The following is a 13,549-nucleotide window of genomic DNA, read 5'->3' as shown; positions in this document are numbered from 1 at the left end:
GCACCCACTCCGCTTACAATATATAATCACTGGCTCCTTTGTGCCGGACTGACCAGCGCCGCTGTTTACAGCACATCTGACGTGCGTTGCATCCTTTTTTTTTCCCTCTGCTCATCCTCCAGCTCGGCTCTAACCAGAGAAGGCACAACAGCCTGGAGACTCGATGGTGGACAGCTTCATGTATTTTCCTACTTGTGCAACATTAACCACAAGCTTCAGATGAGCCCTCGCTGACCGAACAACATTCACAGATGCCTGACTGTTGGTGGGAATAAAAATTACAGGCTTTCATGAATGATGGAAGTGGCTTCTACATCATTCTGACACTGTTTGCTTGTTGGTGAGGGCTTACACTTACTTCACCCAGGACGATTTTTGGGGGATTTTTGCCCTTTATTTTTTTTCTTTTCTGCATGGCTTAAGATGATTTCCAGACCAACCATCTTCGCAAACTAGTCACATCTTTTCTTTTCTGTTTGTATCAAAGGTTTTCTCATCAGTTGGCAGTGAGCACAGGGTTTCTTATGTCCTTTGGGCCTTTTCTGCCTCCATTCTTCGTCTCTCCTCTTCCATTTGACTTCACTCCGCATCTCTGGCACTTTGCAGCTCTGGTTTGAAACCAATCAACCCCTTCTCCTTGAACTTGCTTGTAAACATTCTCTCGTCTGCCACTACTTCTGCAGCTAGGGCACATCCCGAGACCAGCCGCCACACACATGTTTTAATAAAAAATAAAATAAACGTGTGCAGATAAAGAGGCAGTTGGTGCGGTTAGCAAGTTCCCCGAGAGGTAAATCCCTTTGCGGTTAGCTACAATAGCTAATCTGCAGGACAGATTTCTGTTTCCTTTAGGACGGACTCAGAGAGGTTATTCATGCAAAATGAAAGTTAATCTTGAAAGCTTGAGAATGCTCAAGTTGCTTGCTCTCATAAGAGACATTAATTGTATTCAAGCCTACGTTGACAAGATGTGGCATGTAGTATGCAAGCCAAGTCAAATCTGTAGCATTCCAGAAATACCTGGATGTTGCAAATCTCCAGTATGAATCATCCCAATCTATTTTGCGTACCATGTCCCATAATGCAAAGCACATTCTAATGTATTTACTGAAAACATGCAGCTATTGCCGAGAGCGAAATGTTCAAATATGACTAAACTAACTGGGCTACAACTGCAAGGCTACAACTGATCGAAAGGTCGCTGGAACGATTCCCCAGCTCCCATGGCTGCATGTCATAGTATCCTTGGGCAAGTTCCCTAACACCAAATTGCCTCTGACGAGCAGTTTGGCGCCTTGCATGGCAGCCTCTGCCATCAGAGTATGAATGTGTGTGTGAATGTGACAAGGGCTATAAAGCACTTTGAGACCGGGAAAAAGCGCTAGACAAATTCAAGTCCATTTAGCGTTTACTAGGATCGGCATCAGTACGAGCAAAAATTGAACTTGAACTCACGTTACGTTTGTAGTGAAGTAAAGCGACGAAACACCTGCGAATCCAGTTCACTCGATCGTCAGGTCGGTGTTTCTCATAACTTCTTGGTAGTTTGTCCAGGTTGGCATACTGCAAGATAAACCAATTGAACAGTTGCATTCTGCATGCTACTCTGAAAAGCAACGTTTAGTATCTGCTCCATTCCACATTTGTACGCAGCGGGCGGTTAAGAATTACAGCACTTGTTTTGACCTTGAGCAGATATTTCACATTCGCAAGCAAAACCAATAGTTAGGGCGGCAACAGTTATGAGAATAAGACCTGGGTCGAAAAACACAGGAGTATTCCTTTAAGTTTCCGAGCGATTCTGTGCACAAACTGTGTGCAGCGAGGTTTCTGTTTTCACTTGTGCAAATCAAAGCCAAAGCACTTGCTGCTTCCAGCAACGCCACTGGTTTCAAACAATGTGTCACCGGCAAAAAGGCCTAACGAAAAAGTTAAACATGAGATGAAAGATGAAAAGGGCTGTTGACTCCGGCTTTACAAATAAGATCCACGTGCCTGCAGGGAAGGTATGGCAACTATGACTATACAAACTCTGTGATTCAGTGTGTTTATCTCTCCGTCTTTGTATGTGTGTGAATCCAATATGTGGCGTAATGGATGCCAGGCGCTCGGCCGCTCTCACGTAGAAGAGCAATAAAGTGTAAGAGACCTGAAGGTTGACCTCGACGCCGGCGGTGGACAAGTGATGCTGCAGTATGCGAGGTTGGTTAAAATTATATAAGACAGCTTCTGCGGGTGCATGGGATGACACCGCAACATGATGAGTGATGTGAGGCAGAGCCGTGTGGGGCAAGCATATTTACATAGCAGATGTTAGACTTCGTGGAGGTCTGCTACTTGAAAAGAGCACTGATTTACGCTGACTGTCTCGAAAACATTAGAATGACTCTAAAAAGCACAGAGTCAAACCAAATTAAACGGTAATGGTCGGGTTGGCAGCGGGAGCGACGCGGCCCCCGTCAAAGAAAGTCCATTTAAATCCTCATTTTCAGAGGGCATGTCAGGGACTAGTGTTCTGCAATATTCGGTAACATTTCAGCTGGGCCCTAATTGTGGTGCAGAACCACATTTGTCACGGTGGTTTTGACAACGCTCCAATGCTGAGGGGGTCTTGGGAATTTCTCACAGGCGTGTTGACCCATCGCCTCTCCAGGGAGTTGTTGGGGGCAGATGTGATGCATATCGGGCATGTTTTGCTCCTCAGTCACCGTGCGGATGCCGCGGACGTTGGTTGGAATTCTGCCGCGAGAAAGTGAACAAAGTGTCTGTGGTCAGTGAGGAAAACCACGGCTCAACGAGACGATCTATTCCTCAGGCGACAGCGAGGAACAAAACGTCCTCTTTTCTTGCATGTAAATGACACTCAAAACATTTCCCAGAAGTTTTTGTTTTATGACATAATAGCTCCAGGCCATGTGAAATTGGAACCGTTCACCTATTACATGAAACCCTCCAGCAAAACTTGTCCTTGACTGTGAGCCTAAAAAAAGGAGAAGTCAGAGTGGATAAAAAAATGGGTCACTCCTTAGAAACAATTAGAAACTCCTCGGCTGAATTGGATTGACGTGTGTAGAATGTATGTTATAAAATGCCAGCGTCACCAATCCTGTGTTCCAGAGATAGATTTCACTGGGCCTACAAAGCTCGCCGGTAGAAGCAGACTGCCGAGCTGATGTGTAAACATCACGCACAGTAATTACAAGAGGAGATGATGTGTTTTGTTGAGGATGTTACAGAGAGTTCATCTCATGAGCCGGTGACTGCAAAGGAGTTTGATGTCTTGTAAACAGTGGCGGCAGGATCTGAAATACCTTTTTTTCCAAGAAGGGTTTTCTTTTGCGTAACTGGGAGTGATCCAACACCGCAGTCAGTCGGGCCATCAGAGAAGCTAAACTGAGATTGTCTCAATCCATATAAATGGACTCTGTGGCAAACACAGCTGAACAAATAGGCCAACACCTTAATTTAAGTGCATGGTTATTGTCATACATTGTTAGAAAGCTGAGACTATTGTGATTCTATTCATGCGAACCGTTTCAAGGCAAAACCACATCAGGGACAATCAACAAACTCACAAGCTTACAGACTAGCGTGTACAAAGTTTTGACAACTGTAAAGTCACAGTTGACAAAATAAAGTGTCTGGTTGTTTCGGTAATGCATCAAACTCCAATAAAAACTGCCTTCCATTATTCCCAAATGTCCACTAGATCCGTTTCATTGCAGATGCATATTCATTTTATCAAGACTTCCCAGCAGAAGCCATTGTCCCTCTACACCGGAGATCCTGAGATGGCAGCTGATTGACTGGCATCTTATTTCAGCAGATATGATCTTATATGCCCGTCCTAGAGCCCACAACATCTATTGATTGATGATGTAGACAACTGACCCTGTCGCTCTTCTTTCACATCTCTGCAGAGCCGAGGGGGCAGGGGTATTTTGAGGTCACAAAATTGTGCGGAGTTTTTTTTTTTTGGTTTTTTTTGCTAGGTGCCTGGATATTTCCTTTGAAAAACATGTGCCAACTTCATTTTCAGTGACACTGTTATCTAATTTAAATAATTAAAAGGGCAGTTACAGGTTATCTGCAAGATTGTCTTTACATTTTCAAATAGAGCTTCTGACAGCTTGGGGTAATAAATCAGTTTATAACCTTTGAAAAGCCATGCATGTTCTCCAAATTGTTCAACAGCAGCTTTAAATTTACTTCGGGCTAGTCTGGGAGAGGCTTTTTAGGATAATTTTACAGGAATAAGTGGTTATTCGATTTAAAATATTCATGCAATTCAATCCATTGGTTTGTAGCACCCAGCTTCCCTCCACACATCTGCAGTGCGAGTGGGTCCACTCTGCTGCTTTTGTTTATTTATTTATTACAAAATCATTTGTTAATGTTTTAAGTTTAAACAATGAAGCAAGTTGTATTTGTCTTTTTTAATCCTGATAGGATTAGAGCTGTAAATGATTTCTGTTTGGATTCATTCTCCTCATCTGAGCGAATGTTAGGTCATAAATAAATCAGTAAAGTAAATTTCCTCCTCAGCGGTACAGTTTAGCCGAGCGCTGGTCAAATGGAGGAAATGCAAAAGAACCAAATATGAGGAAACAGCTCACCACACACACCATAAACTTGTCTCTGGACCGACATCAAAGAGCTGAGTTTCTTCGTGTGTGATATTGCATGTTTCTGGCAGGCTTTATCCTCATAACTCATCATGTTTTTCCATCAATTTGGAGGTTTAAACAGCACATTTGGGATGGAGAAATGTTCTGAGTCCCTCGAAATCCTACTGGTTTAACTCAAGGATGCGTCGTCATGGGTTTAAAAGGAATCTATTATTCTTAGTTTATGAAGAGCTGACATTTTGGACAATAAGTTGTCAACAACAACAGTGAAGTCACTCTAATTTCATCAGTAATGAATAGTCACTGCACTCTGAATGTCTTCACACAGTACATCATCTATCATAGATTTCCATCCATGTGATTTGTGTCAGTGTATGTTATCGTCGGGTTTTTAACATTAATCCTGCTTTAATAACAAAGCACAAAATAAAGCAGCAACAAATCAAAACAAGGGCTGTATTTGGACGTGGTGGTTAGATTTGATATCTTGTTTACAGTCAATGGTGATGAGCTGCTGTGTCTGAAGCACAAATTCTTATTTAATAAAAGATAACTCTTTAACTTGAGGTCCTCTGCTTGCTTTGCTTTCCAACACATCAGTGAATGAAGCTTGACATTGAATAGTATTTGCCACAAGCAGATGTAACATACAGTATTTACTGCAAACAGACAAATCAATATCTTAAGATCACGTCTGTTACACCCTTAAGGTGATAGTTTGACATTTTGGAAAATGTGATTAAGGGAAGTAAATCTCTGGCAGTCTCACCGGATTCGATTCTTGGTTGTGCAATTTCAATTCTGAATACATTTTTCATAGAGGAAACCACTCTCGATTCAAAGCTGTGTATTGGTTGACTAAATACAGAATGGGCCAACATTTTCAGTTCAAACCATTCACTGGTGTTGTGAGGATAGCCTCCCTCCTGCACCGTTAACCTGCACCAGATTTTTAAACAGGCACAGGGGTTTTTGAGGTAAAGCTGTTATTTCATTCACCATGGGACTTTTTAAGAGTTTGTCATTGATGTGGTGTGTGTTGGTCAGCTGGTTTCATTTGTTACAACTGATTACTGCTTTGCTCCGTTAACATAAGTCTCTGGGCATAAAAAGGTATTCACAGCAAAAGCCTACTTCGTGTTCCTCTAGCAAACGATGCCTTTTTGGAAGATGGATTGCAAGATAACTCGAGTTATCTGTTGATATTGTAGAAAATGTTTTGGGGACATCTGTGAATTGATTCTGAATCATAAGTGATGATAATCGAGATCGCGCCTTCTTGCAGTTATTCAGTTAGAAACTGATACCACTCGTGTATTGTTGATTCGATTTGAAGCTCATGACGGCAGCAGGTTAGCTTAAGATAGCATAAATAACAAATACAGGAAAGAACATTTCTGATATGATCTGTCTCTCAACATCACCTATAGTTTCTCAACTCACAGACTACGACGCCGCGTCTTGGCATCTTTATGTCGTAGTCTTGGGCAGCGCTGTTGTAAATCGCCTCCATAATGTCTTCAAACGGAGGTGGCTATGTTTGGTTCCAGTTCACTCTCAGGGAGCCTTATCTCGTCTCTTGTTGTGAGACCCCTCTGGGATCTGAGGTTCTCGGGCAAAGCACACTCCGGGACCACTGGCTCAACGGGTAAATGAGCAACAAGCTAATTAGCTGAAGGTAGCTAAGTACAGCCGAGGATAGCTAGCAAAGACAAGCAGCTGCTGGTTACTCTGTTGATATCCTGCCTCCTTTTGTTTTTGGAGTTACCTTTTAAATTCTGGCCACATTTTATAATCTACACCTTTAAGACAAAAAGTAATAATAATAGTAATCATAACAATTTCTTCCATAAATGAAGGTAAAATACATAATAGCCAGATGAGCTGGATGACATGTTCATTGTGTTGCCCACACATGACTCACACAGTGATTTGAAAAGTATGAACATTATCTATTACAGTTAAACCCCATTATTACCCAGATACAATATCATGAGACATCACCTGAATATCTGTCTTGAATGTGAGACAAGACTGAACACTGCTTTGGTCAGAATTGTGCAAGAAAATGGGCCCAGTGGAAGTGTAGTGGAAACAGTGGAGGCAAAACAAGAAGCTTTTTGAATTGAAGGTTACAGTAAATAACAAACTCTTTACCTGGGAAAGAATCACAAACTCTGAACTCCTTTTTTTTAATATATCTGTTTACACTCTGTATGATAATACTGCTTATGTGTACTTAGAGTACTTGAACGCCAGCAGACAGGGTGTTCATCTACTGGAGGTCCTTATCCCCAGGCTAATACAGGATAATATTATAATGTTGAGGTTCGGGCTGGAACAAAACTCAAAGAGCAAACTGAGCCTCGGGCAAAAAACTCCAACCACACTGAGCTGGATAAATGCTTAACTTTACAGGGAGCAGTAAACAAAATTACATTTCTAGGCATTAACTTCACCTTGATGTACAGCTAAATTAATCTGAGAGCGGTTTATTACAAGAGCCTTTGTTTGATTTTCAGAAAACCACAGAGAATATGGAAAAACACAGACATTTGGAGTGAGCTGGGATCACTTTCATGCAGGCAGTTTGACATGTTGGCATAGGGTGAGAAGTGAAAGTCTTATAGACGCAGTTGCATTTGTCCACTGTTCAAAGATTTTGGTGACTATATTTAATATTTAGCACAGTTTTAAAGTATGTGTTTTATTCCAGCAATGGATCGAATAATAACATGTAATATGAAAAGTTGTGGTTTAAAGTGACCCACAGAGAATTATCACCCAGCTCTGCTGTCCTCCTTGTCTCAGTGGACAAGCGTCTTTCAGCTCATTTAATTATTTTTCCCACCCACAACTGTACTGTTTGGATTGATCTTCTCAACATCATCAGCTGTTTTAAGCAAATACTGGAACCATACCCCACCTGCCTCGCTTGAAACAGCAGACAAAGTAGCAGAACAACGTAGTGGCGCATTTAGCTGCGGCAGAGCCGTAAATTTCCTCTGTAAAAGTAAAAAAAAAATTAAAAAGAGTAAAAATTTAGATTTACTTAATCTGTTCAAAGATGGGTGTAGTCTCATCAAGGGGGCAGGAAGTAGGAAGGGGCCATTTTCCCCCCGCTTTATGCCCCTGCATGCTCCACATTTGTTTTAACTCGCAGATCACTGTAACACAGTTCCAGTCAATTACAACTAGTATTGTTTTCATCTGGTCTGTCTGACCGTGGGGGATGACAGGTTTTGTAGGCCTACATAGAATTCAGCATCGCCTTGGTTCCCTCAGCAAAAAGCCTATAAGTTTTTCTTGCAATGATTTTTTGACTATTGCAGAAAATACGCTCTGTGGCGAACATAAGTTTATGATACTGACGAGTTGTGCAAGGTAATCTTCAGAAATGAACACCACTTTTATTATTTTTGAAGTGTAAATTAATCTTATGATGCTTTACCAGACACACTATAAATCAATCAGTTTGCAAGATGTAAAGTTAGAGTTGGCATAGTTAATAGCAACTTAAGTCCACTTGCAAAGACGGACAAGTGGGCAGATGAGTCTGTGTTCGGTGAAGATGATGTTTAACGCCCCTGACAACCTCTGAAATTAAGCCACTGACATTTTCATAATCACAAAGAAAACAATGAAAATATATGTATGATTTCATTATTGTAACAAAATGATATAATCTTCAGACTAAACTGAAGACAAAATGAGGACAAAATTGAACTCTGTAAAGCTTTTACTCTGAGCTGATTTTCCTCTTCAGTATGCTCATGTTGCATCAGGCAAAAGGCAGAAGTCATCTGCGTGAACAACCTTACAACGCCCTGGAAATGTCAGGAGTATTTATGTTGAACAGCAGTGTTCACTTGCAGAAGACAGTGAACAAACCTCTCGAGGTGGATCATTACACGTTGGCATCTGAACATACCACATCATAAGGTAATGGCCTCCCTCGGGATACGCATTTGATACTGTTGGTGGGTGCATATTTCCCTCGCTGTGTACCGAGGATGTTTTCCAATAAGAAATGTTGTGGAAATCGGCAGAGTTCGAGAGTTGCGCAATTCAGTGCACGGCTGGAGCTCATTCTGAAATCACATTCAGCCTTGTTTTCCATTAGTATAAACTCTTTTAGAGGTGCTGGCTGGTTTCATTTTGAAGCGTTGCTCTGTCAGGGTTTGGACTTACCGTAAACTTTATTAGATACCGCAACAGTCCAAAACTGCCGTTCAGTCCTGAGTACACAGTGAACGCTTTATCTCAAACTAATGCACATGGAATTTGGGTTTAAATTCCTCAAAGTATGACATTCCCTAGATTACCATTCTGGACTTTTGGCTCAAATCCCAGCAACGATGTTTGAACCCCAGTCGTGTTTTTGACATTAGATCAGCTTGTGGCTTTGTAGTGGGTGACTGAGAAATATGTGGAGTTCTCAGCATGATTCAGCCATCATCATCATCCTCCTCTGAGTCATGGACATCTACTGTTTAATCAGTCTGTCTTCAGCTGTTAAAGCAAGTTGACAAAATAGTCTCACCTCTAGTCTTGAGCTTTCAACCATATCGCTCTCAATGCTGCTGATATTTGCTGCACTTGGGAATTCTCATGTGTTTTAACGTTATCAACAGAAAAATGTGTATAATTTCTCATACGTCTAATTTCCGTGTTGCAGAGATATTTATTGAGGTTAGTGGGCTAACCAGCTAGCCCACTCTAACACAAGAGGCAAGGTTCAGATGATAGATGCAATAAATGCAAGTGGCCCCGTGTTTCACAAGCTGTCGCACCTTTTAGTGTCATGAGTGAACAAAATAAACTCCCAAAATGTCAGGAAGGGAAATCCACTTGCATCTTTTTTTTCCTTACTAAACAGAAAAATGCACATCTGATTTCAAGTCTTTCTCAACAAGCTGTATTGCCTCTTTCACTCATCATAAAACATTCTGTATTCAAACTTGACATAAACAAAATATGAAAATAATAAGGTATAAAAAATAATAATAATTTAGAGAAATCTGAAGTTGGGATGAGCACCGTTGCTTGCGGTGACCCCGCCCGTGATCCGAGGTCTTTGCAGGTAAACTCCAACATGACTGTCTCCAGGCTAACTGAGCCGCGATCTACTTGTGTAACTTCAGCCAACTATAGCCAAGGATTGCTAGCAAATACCAGCTGTCGTCTGATGCCCCCGTAATATGCTATCCCCAGTAATGCTTAAAGGATGAGGAACTCATCAGTGAATACAGTACTAACACTGCGATTCAGTCAAAAGCTCCAGCTGCTATATGGATCTTGTTGTTTTGTCAACTGCTGCAGCAAATATTACACAGAAATGCCATCACTCCCATAGTTACACAAAGTTATCCCAAGCCTATGTAGTAATATCCTCGAGTGGTGAACCTCACCCCAGCCCTGTTTGTGAATGACTGGTGTCCCTTTCATGCCCAGTCATGATACTATGTCAGTCTGTTGTTGCTCCTGACATCAGAATTTGATTAAGAAAATGCAAAAATCAATGAATTTGATGAGGTATAACACTAACCATAGTATCTCTGTACTGTTTGAGATCGAGCGTACGACAAAGAAGATTCTGTTTAATGTTTTTCTGCAGCGTGGAATTTGGGGTTCAAGGTCGTATGTCGCTGGCTCACAGAGCAAATGTGATTTTAAATATAACAGACAAGAATGTATATACATATACATCCTGATAAAGTTCAGTGTTACGTGTGTTATGGTCTTGTCTGCTGTTAAAACTGAAAAAAAAAAAAAAACTGTAGCACAGACGACCATCAGCTCTCTCAAAATCTCCTCCTCACTGCTGGGGTTAGATCTCACATCATTAAAGGTTTTATGGTTATAAATAGAGAATTTTTGGCATTTCTGTCACCATATTTTTGGATAACCACACTGAGGTTCCACCGCGGCCTGTTTAATTCCCAGAGACCGAGGCTCATGATATTCCAGGAAGTCGCAGTGTTGTATGACAGGAATTATAATTACAAAAATTTTATCACGGTATGCACGCAGCGCTTGGAATTCAAACATGTTTGTTTCCTGTTGAGGGGAGGCCACGAAGGGCTTCGTTTTTTGCGTGAAGTAGATGAAAGGCCGTGTGGCAAGTGGGGGGTTAATTGTGTGGCCCCTGTACTATTCAGGGACCAAAATGAGTCACACAGCCTGTTGTTAGCCCTGATTGCTGCTGTTTTCCAGAGTCCATAATGAACAATTCCCTCTAGTCACGGCTCAGGTTCTGCTCATTTATTTATTTGTGCTTCGAGACGTGAGGATGAAAGGAAAGGGAAGGCAGAAAGAGATCTGGTTCAATTACAGAACACCCTGTTTCGTTAGCACATCCGGACTTAAGTGACCCGCCGCTAAGTGGCCGCACACTGGTAGCTGAGCTGCGAAGCGCATTGTGAATGGAAAAACATAAAGGCTGCATTTAATCAGGCTATTTATCCTCTCACCGGTGCTCCCACGTACTGTAGGCCTCTGTGTCTGCTCTTGTGTGCACGCCGGCTTCTCCTGTTCCACGCATTGTTTCCAGAGGGAAGGATAAGGCGCAGAGTAATTACTGCAATTTATGATCAAAGCTAGAACAATGTCCAAGACAAATACAATCGCGCCATCGGATAGCAGTACATCTGATGATATGGGGGAACTTGAGATTGCCTGAGCGAGCTGTGCCAGGGAGCGGCTGAAACCGCATCACCACACTTTTTTTTTTTTTTCAGGCAAAAGCGGCTGTAAGTCAATCACAGGTGCTCATTATGTCTTCGTGTATGAGTCGACCTCGTGAACTCGGAGTGAACTGCGGCCTCTGATTTATGATCCGCAGAACACGGTGGGAGTCGACAACATATGGATGCTGGATTATGTAAACCGGCACTCACGCAGTACATGATAAAGAGATATTTCACCAGAAACTCTGGTAGTGATCTGTGTTATGACAAGTCGAGCAAGGATACGAGAGAGCTGGCAAGTTGTTTCACAGAACACACAGGTGTGACTAATGACATCAAGTGCTGAATTCCATTTCAGCTTCAGGGTGGTGGTTAGTGTTGTGGTGTTGTGCTCGCTGGCTTGCTCTCACTTTCTCTGGAAGGCCAAAAAGAATGTCAAGAAAGAGAGACAATTCATGAAGACTATGTCATCCATCGACTTGAATGGATGGCGCCTGCACACCGTGTGAAGAACCAACAGCACCTCAGCCACTGTGTTTATTCAGTTAGAACTAACAATTGACAAAATGGTGACACGTAGCCAGTCAACGGCTGTAGCTAGCTCACGTAACGTAAATGTAATGTAACTACTCACAGCCTGGTCTCTCTTGTTTTCTGTTGGGTTAACAGACAAATACACGCTATTGGAAGTTTCATGGCAGGCATAATGTGCACGACCAGCCGTAAAGGAACCTTCTGTAAATTGAATTATGCTATATTATGGTGAATTACCTTCATTTCCTTGATTTTTTTGGTTTTGTTAGTTTCCTGTTTTATTTTGAAGTTCTTCTCTGATGTGTCATGTTGCTTTTCATTTCCGCCCTTTGTGTGATTTCCCATCCTTCTGTACTCACCAGTGTTTTAATAGTTAATAATGTGCATGTGCACTCCCTGCCGTCTTCGACAGTTCGTCTGTTGTGCTTCCCAAAGTCTGTCCTGTGCCTCCCTACTGTGTGTTCTTGGCTTATTTTTCCTTGTGTTATTACTGCTTTGTGTTTTGTTTTGCTTTTGGTTCCTGGTTTTCTCCAGTTTAGTTTTTTGCCTTTTTGCCTAATTTCAAATTTTGATTTCATTGACTTTGGTTATCAGCTTTACTTCAGTAAAGCTCACTTTTTGTCCCTCACCTGGCAGCTCGTGTGTTGTTTGGGTACCAATCTGTGTGAATTCTGACAGAGAGATGAACTAGTGTCTCTTGTTACCAGCACTATTGGACTAAAAGTAATATATTTCCAGCAGCACTACTTGCTGAACAAGTCCAATTACACGTTGAGAATCAGCACTTGGCTGGACTTAAGCACTATGTGTGAAAAATGTCCTTAAAAGATAAATTTAATATTCATCTGTTAAAGACAGCACATTTTAACTCTGATCCCAACATGGTGCCACATGATAAAGTTCACAGTCAGAACAAGAGGTGTCCAATGAATACCTGATATGCATTAGATACATGATTTGATGGTAAATGCAGGGGATTCTTTTCAGGTTCATGCAAAAGACTGAAAAAGAAATAATTGAAAATTTCAAAATGGGGATGGCAATGTACAAACACACACCATATATATCTGCCAGCATGCTCACTTTTGCGACGACGCAGCATGAAAAGATGGAATACATTACATGATAAACAACAAACACGGAGCATGTAAATCTAGAAATAAACAGTGTTTGCAGCTCAGGGAAACAAAAGCAGGTGGATGCTGAAGTGAAGAACAGCAGCAGGGGCAACAACAAGCAAACATCTGCGCACAGAGTAACAGTATGAAAGCCTTCAACTGGCTGCCAGATCAGCAAACTAAGAACGTTATGGGTGGCAAACCGGCATTCAGCTGACTCGGCTTAGTGGGATGCTTGACTTTATACCCTGCCATAAGAAATGTTTTTAGTGCCGACTCATATACTGTGGGCTATTAAAATTTAGTTTCATTAAATGGCTTATTACATGGTAAACAGTTGGACATATATCTTTATATCACGGGCACCGCAGCTTTATTCACCTATAGTGGTCTGACCTCCTCATGCCCTTCTGCCACAATTCTACATCTATTTAATCCAATCAGTCTAATATCTTTTTGGATCAATATGTTTGTTAGTTTCTCTGTTATTTACTAGCTTTTTATAATTCAATTTGTTCATAAAACCTTTTGGAACAAGCTGCTGTATAAATAGATTATTCATATCACTCATACTCTGTGA

Source organism: Acanthopagrus latus, chromosome 1 (assembly GCF_904848185.1).
Source record: "Acanthopagrus latus isolate v.2019 chromosome 1, fAcaLat1.1, whole genome shotgun sequence".
Classification (NCBI taxonomy): Eukaryota; Metazoa; Chordata; class Actinopteri; order Spariformes; family Sparidae; genus Acanthopagrus; species Acanthopagrus latus.
Note: the sequence above shows the minus strand (reverse complement) of the source record.